Below are 13,790 nucleotides of genomic sequence, written 5' to 3'. Positions count from 1 at the left end.
TAGAGCCTAGGGGAGGGGGAAGGGTAAACTGGGACAAAGAGAGAGTAGCATTGACATATACACACTACCAAATGTAAAATAGATAGCTAGTGGGAAGCAGCCGCATAGCACAGGGAGATCAGCTCGGTGCTTTGTGACCATCTAGCCCTCTAGATAGAGAGGGTGGGAGGGAGACTCAAGAGGGAGGGGATATAGGGATATATCTATGCATATAGCTGATTCACTTTCTTATACAGCAGAAACTAACACAACATTGTAAAGCAATTATACTCCAATAAAGATGTTAAATAAATTGTACATTGCAAATAAAAATTAGAACAACCATTTAAACTGAAAAATAAATAAATAAAAAATAAATTACTAGAGCCTTGAGTTCTTTCTAGCCATGAGATTTAACTTATTTTGAAATTTAACATAATAGTTTAAGAGCCTGTCTCTCCTGCCAATCACAACTCCCCAACTCGAACTCTGGAGAGTGGACAAAAGCAAGTACTAAACCACTCTGAAAAATAAACAAAAGCAGGGGGATTGTGGAGAGAGTCAAGACTTGGGAAGGCAACGCTCTGGGGGGAAAAGGAGGGTTCAATGTTTTTTCTCTTTCCTCTCATGGCTCTGCCCTGAAGTCAGGCATCAGCTACAGAGCTGCACTTCTGAGCTGAATCTCCACTGCCCTTCTGGCTGGAGGAACTGAGAAAAGGGGCCCCTGTGGGCAGGAGAGTGTAGGGGAATCTCCCAGATGAGAGAGCTGGGGACGGGGCTCCCTAATTCTAGGTATGAATCCTCATGACAGCCGGGTTACTCCTGAGCTGCACATATGACACAACCAGCACAAAACAGCAAAGACTTTGAGAACTGAATTAAGATGTAAACCTTTTAAAATTAGATGGCCATCTTTTTCTTTATTGGCCAAAAAACTGCATCCTTATGCCCCTTATTCCAAAAAAGGGCTTGTAGCAGCTTACAATTTAAAAAGAAGGAGGAGGAGGAAAAAGAGAAGGAGGGGGACGAGCAGGGGGAGAGGAGGGGGAGGGGGAGGAGGAGAGAGGGGAGAGGAGGGGGAGGGAAGGGGAGGAAGGAAGGAGAAGGAAGAGGGGGAGGGGGAGGAGGAGGAGAAGAGAAAGAAAATAATTAGAGCAAAGCCAAAGTAAAGTTAAGAAATCAATGAAGCCAAGAGGTAAAAACAGTATACAACATGAATATCTCTTTTTAAAAAAGAAAAGTGATGTGCTGGAGCTGTTTTGAACAGCCTAACAAGAGCAGATTGTAAAACATTCAGGAATTTTGAGAGGCAACTGTTAACCATTGGTAGCTTGACATTGACCATGGTGGAAGCATTTATACTACGGAAACCAGCAATGCTACGCATCAGAACTTTTTTGGGTTTTTCCCCAGAAAGCCAGTTTAACATGCCACATGTTGATCAGCCAGCTATCCATGGGTGAAAAATAACTGGCTCTGGGGCTTCCCTGGTGGCGCAGTGGTTGGGAATCTGCCTGCCGGTGCAGGGCACACGGGTTCGGGCCCTGGTCCGGGAGGATCCCACATGCCGCGGAGCAGCTGGGCCCGTGAGCCACAACTGCTGAGCCTGCGCGTCTGGAGCCTGTGCTCCGCAACGGGAGAGGCCGCGATAGTGAGAGGCCCGCGCACGGCGATGAGGAGTGGCCCCCACTTGCCGCAGCTGGAGGAAGCCCTCGCGCAGAGGCGAGGACCCAGCACAGCCAAAAATAAATAAATAATAATTTAAAAAAAAAAAAAAAAAATAACTGGCTCTGAGCTACAGGGTAGTGAAAGCAAAAAAGGAAATGCAATCAGGTACAAGATTTGACAGATTCATTTAAAAAGCAAATCATCCAAAAACAACAACAAAATAGATATAGATATAGATATAATATATATATAGTTTTTCAAATCACATAGAACATTAACTGAAATAGAATATGCATCCTGCCATAAAGAAAACGCCAATAAATTCCAAAGTATCAGTATCTTTGAAACTACATTCAGCATCCATATTGTATTAAATTAGAACTTGATAACAAAAGGATACCTAAAATTCTGATGGTTTGCAAACTAAAAAAATATTGATAAATAACAGATTTAAAAGGTACTCATAAAAGAAATTTACTCATTTAGAACCAGGTGGTAAAAATGTTACCTATCAGATTCTGTGGGACACAAAGGAATACTTAGAATTTTATAGCTTCAAATACATTTCTTAGAACAAAAAAAGTTTAAAATAAATGACTTAAAAATTCTCCTGAAATGTTGGAAAAAGAACAATTGAGCAAACCTAAAGAAATAAGAAGGAAGGAAATTAATTTTCTATTGTCTATTGCCTATTTTTCTATTGTCTCATACTCACTGCATTAGCTACCTATTGCTGTGTAACAAATGACACCAAAATTTAGCAGCTTAAAATAACAACCATTTACAATTGAGCATTATTGGGACAATAGGGGAAATTTTAATATGGACTGTGTATTTGATAATATTATATCCATGGTAAGTATCTTAGAGGTGATGATGTTATTCTGGTTTTGTAGGAGAAACATCCTTATTCTTAAAATACACATTCCAAACTATTTTAGGGTAAATGTCACATGTCCACAACTTTTCTCAAATGACTTAACAAAATAGATCCTCAATAGTAAATGGATAAATAAAATGTAGCTTATTAATACAATAGAATACTGCATAAGCAATGCATATTAATGAACTACTGATAATGCAACAAGGTAGATAAATCTCAGAAATAATATTGAATAAAGAAGCCAGATGCACACAAAACTACACAATATATGTTTTGAAACAACCAGGTCCTACTGTATAGCACAGGGAACTATATTCAATATCCTGAGATAAACCATAATGGAAAAGAATATTAAAAAAATATGTGTATAACTGAGTCACTTTGCTGTACAGCAGAAATTAACACAACATTGCAAATCAGCTATACTTCAATAAAATTAGAGAAAGAAAAAAAAAAACAATATAGGTTTCAGTTATCTATTGCTGTGGAGCAAACTGCCCCTAAACTTTGTGGCTTAAAACAAAAACAATCATTTTATGGTTTCTTGTTATTCTGGGGGTTAACTGAACTTGAAGAACCACTGATGTAGCCCGTGAACCAAAGCACTTATCAAGGCAGCCAATCCATACAACCCCTGACATTTCATGTAAGGACATTGGTTACCTGTCCCATCAGATTTGAACACTTTTAGAATACTGTAAAAATTTCCCCGACTTTATGGGTCCTGCCTCCCCATAGTACAATTCAGAAAACCCACTTCTCCCAGTCCTCTTGGAAGCCAGGGCACCAATATAGGACCTAAGTCCCACCTTTAAAAAAATCAAATTCATGCACCTGAGACTTCAATTCACAACTGAGCGACAGGAGGAAATGGGCATCTACCCTGCATTCAGTTCGCTGGCAAAGGTGACAGGAAAAGCAACTGGCTTTGGGGGAAGCAGTGGTAAAAAAGGCTAAGTTCCTGTCACCAAAGTGGCTTCGAAGTGTCTTCAGTGGTGGTTGCAATAAAGTCTAATTCCTAATGACAGAGCAAAGAGCGACACCTGGAAGCAGCAGCACCTGGAAGCAGCAGTAAAGTGGTTTATGAGACCTGTTCGGGCTTGGTCGGGGGGGATGGTTATCTGTTTATGATGAGCCTACCATATGTTGGAGAAATGTATTTGTTAGATTTTTTAAAGTGTTACCAAACATTAACGAGGGAACCAGGAAGAATACAAGAGACTAGATTCAAAGAGTATTTGCAAAACAAAGATACACATAGTCAGGGGAAATCGCTGTGTTAGAGATTCAAAATGGTTAATGTACTACAAAGCAATAAAATCATAACCTTGGAGTTATCTTCTTTACCAGAGAAAAAGCAAAGGCATCACACCTTATCAGCTTTCTACAGATTAACGTCTCACAGTACAGGGCCAGCCGGGTTCTTTTTAGTCAAGTTACAATCCCTGAAACAGGATTATAATCAGGCAGGATTATAAGAAAATGTTCACATATATTAATCAAGAAAGCAGATTTTTGCCTTATTTCCAAATTTTGGAACATTTTCCCTACACGATTCCTACCCATAAAGTAATGAATTGACCAAATAAGATTTTCCAGAAATATTCTAATTCAGTATCCTTAATTTGACAGGCTCTTTTATTTGGCCTGTTTTAGGATTAAGATGTGAAGACCTCCTTGTCATGTAGTTAATAAAACAAAGGTCTTAACGATATTAACAGTTCACATCTTTCTGGAAGGCTTTAGTCCATAAGGTCATAGTTTTAATTACTCCTATGATAACCAGAAATAATTTTATTGCCATGCAAGAGTTTACTTATCCCAAGAACCCTCCCCGACTCACCATCTCAGAGCTTCATTTATAGGGCCTTTCACTGAGGATGAAATCCCATTTTCTCTGAGATTCTCAAAGTTCATCAGTGATTCTGAAATTAACTCATCCTCAGAAATTAACATCCTTTCCCACCTGTCGGGTGGGGACAATAAACTAGGAACCAGTGTGCTCAGAGGATTTTGTAGGCCTTGTTTCCACATACAAACTGCAGTCCTTTGTCTTATTAGAGAAATTAATGAGATTAATGAAATGAGATTTTCCTTTTTATGTGACATTTCTGGCATGCTCAGGGTTCCAAATTTGGAGACGTGAACCACTGCATATCACTACATTGCCATAAAAACATAAAGCAACCCACAAAAGCACCTTGAACACTATTTGCAGAGAAGAACTATATACCAAATTTTCTATAGAATTATCATATATTCCACCAGTGATGCTGTCTACAAAAATATTTGATTGTCTATAGAGCTATGGTAGCCATAAAAAGCAAAATTTGACTCACTGTCCTTTAACAAAGGATAGCTGAGATTTTTCTAAGCTTAAAAATTGTAAAAACATTTGTCAGAATTCCAATTAGGAATAGGGTCATCATTATCTTTCATTTTTCCTGAGTAGTTATACTTTGCAGTCTATATTAAGATTTACTATAGGATATTTTTTCCTGAATTCTGTGGTTCCAATGGAACAAGACATCATTCAAAGAACACTGGGTTTTATTTTCCATAAGCATAGGCTAAACCTGAGGATTACAGATAGATAAGAAGAAAATAAAATGGTCTGCTTACATGCTCATCAGAAAATAGAACATTTAAAACAATGTTCTGAAATAAATCACCATAATTAAATATTGGTTAACAGTTTCATTCAGTCTTATTTCCTGTCCCACTGATCTAGGGCTAGCAGACTATGTTAATGACTTCTCTGCTTCTGTACTAAAATAGTCTATAAGTTCCAATTTTTAAGTCCCCTGATACAGTTTGACAGATGTCAATAGGTGACCATATCAGCTTAAACTGGTAAATTTGTTCTCATAATTCTATTCTCTGCAATAGCAAGAATCAAGAAATCCTGGTCATCATTTCCACTGAGCCCCTGAGATTGTCCTTTTCTGTTGTTTCTCTCAGAAGACCCAATTTTTGTGATAGCTTCTAGCAGAGGGCTTCTTCAAATATGAGAGAAAAACAGAAAACATCTGTTTGGCCAGATGGTGCAGTTTAATTTATCACAGTAACCAACAATATCAGAATAGAGGAGTAGAATCTAGAAATCTCACAATTTCACAAAGACTTATGAGTCATTACTCTGAAGGTAATTACACATTCTAGACAGTGAGGGGCTTTGGCAACTTTCCATGTTCTTCTAATTCAGCCTGTAAAGTGCAGACTAGGATTCCTACTGATTGACAAGGGTATTTTAAACCCAGAAACAAAACGTTCTTTAAAATAAATGTATTAAAATCACCCATCCAGACTTGGAATACAAACAAGAGTATGCTTTTACCCTTCCTGAAACATCTACAGTCATTATGACACACATTCACAATATTTTTACCTGGACAAGATTAATCAAGGAAAGGTTGAGCTCCTGTGTTTTGTCAGCTTTTTCAGCATTCTGGGGTTGATACACAGGGTAGCTCTTTTGAGAATATAGAATTAATCTAAAGTATATAAAGCATGCAAAATGCACCTAATTAACTTCTGGCCTCCTGCATTTCATATTGTGACAGATTAAGGCTTTGGGGCCACCTAGTGGTCAAATGGGTAGTGGCTACCTAGTGGGAAAAAGGGTTTTTTTAGAGTACAGTAAAAGATAGCTTGACAGTTTTAATATTTTCAATTAAGAGTTTACGCTTCAGGAAGGCAACAACAACAAAAAAGAATTGTCAGAGGAAACTGGTCACTTAATTAATATAAGTGGACAGGTACCTAAGAGTGGTCAAGTGTTAAAGTTTTTGCTATCCCAATAACCAGAGTGATAATAAAACATTTTAAAATAAATATAAAGAAGGTAACATAATAATTATAGAAGCTGTAGGTCTCTCATGATTCAAAGGGTTTTTGTTATTTGTTTTTAAAATATTTAAGGCCACGAAAATATCAGCAAAAGCACTCAAATTTATCAGGATACTGAGTGAGAGTATTCTGAGAGAAAATAGCTGCTTGCTGAGCTGATTACACTCAAGGAAATAAAAACTTTTTCTATCTCTTTTTAAGAGTACAATGAATATTCCAAGACCAAATTTGAACAAGTCCTCTCTTTCTTTGCTTATTAATTTTAATTCATCATTATGTGTGTGTTTCAAATATGTATATAGTTAGATGACAATATTATTTAAAGCTTTCAACTTCAGCTTTAAAATATAATTAATCTTATTAATACAATACCCTAATGTGTATACCACATTGAGTTTACCATCTTTTCTTATTGAAGTATAGTTCATTTACAATGTTGTGTTAGTTTCAGGTATACAGCAAAGTGATTCAGTTTTACATATATATGTAAATATATATATATATATATATATATATATATATATTCCTTTTCAGCTTCTTTTCCCATATAGGTTATTACAAAATATTGAGTATAGTTCCTTGTGCTACACAGTAGGTCCTTGTTGGTTATCTATTTTAAATATAGTACTGTATGTATATGTTACACCCAAATTCCTGATTTATCCCTCCCCCCAACCTTTCCCCTTTGGTAACCATAAAAGTTTGTTTTCTATATCTGTGAGTCTGTTTTGTAAATAAGTTCATTTGTATCATTTTTTTTAGATTCCACATATAAGTGAGATCATATGATATTTGTCTTTCTCTGTCTGACTTACTTCACTTAGTATGATAATCTCTAGGTTCATCCATGTTGCTGCAAATGGCATTATTTCATCCTTTTTTATGACTGAGTAATACTCCATTGTGTAAAATATATATATATATATATATATACACCACATCTTCTTTATCCATTCATCTGTCAATGGACTTGAGTTTACCATCTTAATTTCAGTTTTGAAAAAAGTAAATATGGACAAGAGTATATACATAAAAGCAATTCAGTATTTTTTGGTGATTCAGCATTTCTTTTCTTTGTCTCTATGAATTGTTATTTCTTTTAAGAATGTTGCATGTGGGGCTTCCCAGGTGGCTCAGTGGTTAAGAATCCACCTGCCAATGCAGGGGACACGGGTTCGAGCCCTGGTCTGGGAAGATCCCACATGCCGCAGAGCAACTAAGCCCGTGCTCCACAACCACTGAGCCTGCGCTCTAGAGCCCGAGCTCACTGCAACTAGAGAAAGCCTGCATGCAGCAACAAAGACCCAACGCAGCCAAAAGTAAATAAATAAAATAAATAAATTAAAACAAAAAAAAAGTTTTTTTAAAAGAATGTTGCAGGTAATCAAAAAGTCATTTCTTACTTAACTCAATTTAAATCAGTCCAAACTTATAAAATCATTTAGGTGAGACTACGAAGTTGAACATAATAACCACTATTGACCTTAGAAGTTTTTCAGAGGTGGAATTTTTAATTTTTACTGAGAAAGTAAGTGGAGTAACTAATACAATGATTTGCAGCATTGTCTAAAGATCACAAGAGCTAATAGTTTACAAAATAAAAGCATGTCCTGTGTTAATTAGATTAAATACATATGTTTACATTTAGGTTTTCTTCCCAGAAATTAAGACAGCAAAATGAGGGGCTTCCCTGATGGTCCAGTGGTTAAGACTCTGTGCTTCCACTGCAGGGGGCACGGGTTTGATCCCTGGTCAGGGAACTAAGATCCTGCATGCCCCATGGCAGTGATCAAATAAAAAAAAAATCTGAGGACGGGGAACAAATCCTTTTCTTTTTTTCCCCCAAAATCAATTTAAAGTGATAGAAATCAAATTAGTAGGTGTCTAGAGTGGGAAGTGACTGCAAAAGGGCAAGAAGGAACTTTTCGAGACAAGAAGAATGTTCTATGTATCAATTGGGGTGGTGGTTACACAGTGTATACATTTGTCAAAACTCATCAAACTGAATACTTTAAATCAGCGGTCCCCAACCTTTTTGGCACTAGGGACCAGATTCATGGAAGACAATTTTTCCACAGACGGGAGCAGGGGGGATGGTTTTGGGATGATTCAAGTGCCTTACATTTATTGCGCAGTTTATTTCTATTATTATTACATTGTAATGTATAATGAAATAATTACACAACTCACCATAATGCAGAATCAATGGGAGCCCTGAGCTTCTTTTCACTTGCCACTCACTGATAGAGTTTTTTTTTTTTTTTTAAGTATTTGTTTATGTATTTATTTATGGCTGTGTTGGGTCTTCGTTTCTGTGCGAGGGCTTTCTCTAGTTGTGGCGAGCGGGGACCACTCTTCATCGCGGTGCGCGGGCCTCTCACTATCGTGGCCTCTCTTGTTGCAGAGCACAGGCTCCAGATGCGCAGCCTCAGTAATTGTGGCTCACGGGCCTAGTTGCTCCGCGGCATGTGGGATCTTCCCAGACCAGGGCTCGAACCCGTGTCCCCTGCATTGGCAGGCAGACTCTCAACCACTGCGCCACCAGGGAAGCCCCACTGATAGAGTTTTGATATGAGTCTACAAGCAATTGATTTATTATGGTCTCTGTGCAGTCAAACCTCTCTGCTAATGATAATCTGTATTTGCAGCTGGTCCCCAGCGCTAGCATCACAGCCTCAGCTCCACCTCAGATCATCAGGCATTAGATTCTCATAAGGAGTGTGCAACCTAGATCCCTCGCATGCGCAGTTCACAGTAGGTTTCACGCTCCTATGAGAATCTAATGCGGTCTCTGATCTGGCAGGAGGCGGAGCTCAGGTGGTAATTCGAGTGATGGGGAGCAGCTGTAAATACAGATGAAGCTTCGCCCGCTTGCCTGCCACTCACCTCCTCCTGTGTGGCCCGGTTCCTAACAGGCCACGGACTGCTACAGGTCCGTGGCCCAGAGGTTGGGGAACCCTGCTTTAAATGTTTCCATAGGGTTTATGTAAATTACACCTCCAAAAAGTTTATTAAAAACCACAAAATGAGATCAGAAATTTCAGTTTTTGATTTTGTGGGCTTTGGCAATAGAAAACCAAATAGGTCATAGGTCAAGCATAGCACAATCAAATATCCTGTTTCCTTTTTTGCCTCCTAATTTAGTAGATCAGGTTTTTTTTAATTTAAATTATTTAAACTAAAGTAAAACAAAAACATCTGTGACACAGTTTAGAAGGATTACAGGGTGCAAAGCCTGGATTCTGTATCAACTCCAAGCAAGAAAACTGGTCCTAACTTCATCAGGAGTCCTTCCCAAATCTACCACTTATGGCATAAGCATTGACCAGATATTTACTAATCTAGGCCTTTCATTCATCTTGCTTCTACCATAGTTTTCAAAGGTAAATTTGAAGCTCAAGAGCTTAACCTTTTGATCATCATTGTTTTGCTGTGGCCACCCAAGGCATGAAGGGTAAAATGCCTTATCTGTCTCTATAGTAGAAAGACAAAACAATCCTTAGCTGATGTCTTAGAATTTTTCCTGCTGTAACACCTGAATATGTAAAAGCACAGGGAATGTCCTAGCAGGATACAGGCCACAATGCACGGTCACCTTTGGGAAGCAGAGTGAAATGGAGAGAGGGGAGTGATAAAAGGAGACCTTTTACTCTTTTTACACTCTTCTATATGATTTGAACTTTTTATAACAAGATATTTTATAACAAAATCAGGTATTTACTGCGGAATTTTAAGAAATAAAAAATGGGACCTTTTTTTCTTTTTTTTTTTTTAATGGTTGGATTTTCCACTAGGTGGTAGTAGAGAATTACAATCAATATTAGTCTGAACCTGAAGGGCAAAAAGAAATACTTATTAAGCTGAAAATCAAAGGCTATAGCCCACTTGCAGCTACAAATATTTATTAAGTAGATCAGTCTGAGGTTTAATTGCTCCATGAACACCAGATGATAGGTATCTGCTCTTTTGAGTAATGCTTTCCTGGTTATGTTCTCCTGTAATCTGATTTTCTGAAAATGGGCCTGAGATGTACTCCTACTGAAAGTGAACAATTGTGGTGCATTATGGTAGGAATGATGGAAACTTGAGAAGAGATACACACACTGATAATAAAGATATACACTCTTTTTCCTTAGCTGAAGTGAAATTGCAGAAATATACACTGGATCTGTACACATTCCTCTCCTTAAGTCTCCCTGGATAAAAGGAGGATATGTATCTGAGGGATGAACATCCACAAGTGGGCTGTGGATGCATCCTTACCTAATCTCCAACATGCTTGACCCATCACATCACTGACCCTTATGTCTCTGCCTAGTTGCTTTGCCCATTCCATCTAAAATCAGCAGGACACACATTCTTTTCCATTGCACGTGGAAAATTCTCCAGAGTAGATGGCATATTAGGCCACAAAACAAGTCTCAATAGATTTAAGATGGTTGAAATCATATCAAGCATCTTTTGGGACAACAGTATAAAACTAGAAATCAACTACAGGGATTTCCCTGGTGGTACAGTGGCTAAGACTCTGCGCTCCCAATGCAGTGGGCCCAGGTTCGATCCCTGGTCAGGGAACTAGATCCCACATGCATGCCACAACTAAAGATTCTGCATGCCACAACTAATGATCCCACATGCCGCAACTAAAGAACCCGCATGCCACAACTAAAGATACCGCATGCCACAACTAAAGATACCTCACACCACAACAAAGATCCTGCATGCCGCAACTAAGACGTGTCACAGCCAAAATAAACAAATAAATAAATATTTTAAAATAGTGCGGAAAAAACTGCAAAAAACACAAACACATGGAGACTAAACTACATGCTACTAAACAACCAATGGGTCAATGAAGAAATCAAGAAGGAAGTCAAAAAATACCTTGAGACAAGTGAAAATAGAAACACAACTGTCCAAAATCTATGGCACACAGAAAAAGCAGTCCTAAGGGGGAAGTTCATAGCGATATAAGCCTAACCCCAAGAAACAAGAAAAATCTCAAATAAACAACCTACTCTTACACCTAAAGGAATTAGAAAAAGAAGGACAAATAAAACCCAAAGTTAGTAGAGGAGACGAGATAAAGATTAGAGCAGAAATAAATGAAATAGAGACTTTAAAAAAAGAGAAGATTAATGAGACTAAGAACTGGTTCTTTAAAAAGATAAACAAAATCGACAAACAGTTCTTTATATATTTTGGATATATCTCCTCAGACCTTTTTTTTTTTTTAGATTCCATATATATATATGCTAGCATACGGTATTTGTTTTTCTCTTTCTGACTTATTTCACTCTGTATGACAGACTCTAGGTCCATCCACCTCACTACAAATAACTCAATTTCATTTCTTTTTATGGCTGAGTAATATTCCATTGTATACATGTTGGCAGGCGGATTCTTAACCACTGGACCACCAGAGAAGTCCCTTTCAATGTTTTTAGTTTTCCCCATTTAAATCTTGCATGTCTTTTCTTTTTTTTTTTTCTTGGTGAAGGATTGTCCAAGCTACAGTCAATCTCGTAAGAGGCTCCCAGGGTCATTATAACATAACTACAGTATAACAGTATAGCATTAGAGTCTATTGTAATCACTTACCAACATATTTGCCTCCTCTATTAGACTTTCCTTTCCTTAAGAGCAGGGATTACATATTATTCACATTTACATTCCAAGAGACTTATTACACTGCACACAAAGTATATGCTTAATAATGACAGTTTAGAAAATACTTGAGAGCACATTCAAATTCATAGCTACTTAAATCAGATTTGTTCACTTTCAAAGTCTTACAAAATGATTTCACTTAAGGAAAAGAAAAGCACATACACGCGTCCGTGTTTGTACGGGAACAAAGGTCATCAAATATCATTCCTAATCATGATCATTTATATTTTAAATGTGCATGCAATAAGTATTTGTTCACTTAAAACACTGTGAAAATCTCATTCAGAAGAGGCAGAGAATCTGGCCACTTTCCTTCTTCTACGTCCCGCTTAGCAAATGAACAACCAAAACATGAATGCACAAAAAGGAAACTAGCAGATGTTGGGCAGCGAAAAGGAAATTAACAATGAATTGTGTATTAAATCATCTTAAAGATAATAATATACCAATAACATTAGAAACCTTATGTTCTTGTGTTTTGAAATGAGACAATTTGCATGTCTTTTCTTTCTGAGAATTTATTTCTGATTACTGTAAGTTTGCTATTAAAAGAGACCATTTTATCACATATCCCACTTTTTTTTTGTTTTGATAGAAAAGTGCAATTGATTTTTTGTGTATTTATCCAACCACCTTACTAAAATATTATTAATTCTTATATCTCAGATTTTTTTGGTATTTTTTCTGTAGACAATCATATCACCTCTACATAATGAAAGCTTGTTTTTTTCCTTTCCTATGCTTCTATGTTCTTCCTTCCTTTCTTTCTCTTTCTTTCTTTCTTTCTTCCCTCCTTCCTTCCTTTCTTTTTCTGTCTTTCTTTCGTTTTGGCTGTTGTTAAAAAGTCCCAAATTCTCTGCCTAAGTAACCCCACTAAGCCATTTTCCATTTCACAGTATAATATTTGACTCTCTAGAAGGGTCTACCTCTTTTTAACTCAATGCCGAAGATGGAATTTCAGTTCTTAGCCTTAAGACGCAGGTGACAAAATTCTCTGTAAGGTAATAAGGAAAAGATGTTCTTTTCTGCCCGCAAAGCTGGGGAGAATGATGAATGCATTTTTTTAACATAAATCTGTCTTTGTAAATGATACATCTAACAAAGACAATTTGTCAAACCCCTAGACATCAAAGACTGGACAAGACTGGATAAAATACCCCTTAACCTATAAAACATCTCTAATCCTGACCACTCATCTTTCTTGATAATGTAAGCTCTAGTGATAATATTGTTAACATCTCCATCTGCAGGAAGCTAAAATTACTTGCGAATTTCTTCTGTCAAATGAGAAAAAGAATCATTGGCATTTCCCTCTTCTCACACACACAGAATAAATGACTCTACTGGACTTTTTATTAAACAAAGAGTGAAAGACGTTCAATGAGTGAACCAAGCAGAGAGTAGAACCATAAGGAGGGTGATTCCATGCTGAGCCTAAAAATAAGCCCACAATTTTTTAAAAAATGTTTTTAGTTCTAAAAAAATCAAGTAAGACAAATCTCTATTTTGGCCTCAATAGGAGCCTGTCTGCCTCTGTGATCCTTCCCCAGCTAGCTCAAAACTTTGTTGTTAAAGAATTAATTGTACTGAAAATCCAGAGCTATTAGAAAGTAAGAAAATTATGGGATTTTCTTTTGTTGTTGATTTCTGTCTAAAGGTTTTTGCCAGATGTCACTGGTATGGGTCCAGGTGCACTCTTACCTGTGAGAGTACTAGCAGTTGAATCCAAGCAGGCATTCGC

This window comes from Balaenoptera musculus, chromosome 11 (genome assembly GCF_009873245.2).
Source record: "Balaenoptera musculus isolate JJ_BM4_2016_0621 chromosome 11, mBalMus1.pri.v3, whole genome shotgun sequence".
Classification (NCBI taxonomy): Eukaryota; Metazoa; Chordata; class Mammalia; order Artiodactyla; family Balaenopteridae; genus Balaenoptera; species Balaenoptera musculus.
Note: the sequence above shows the minus strand (reverse complement) of the source record.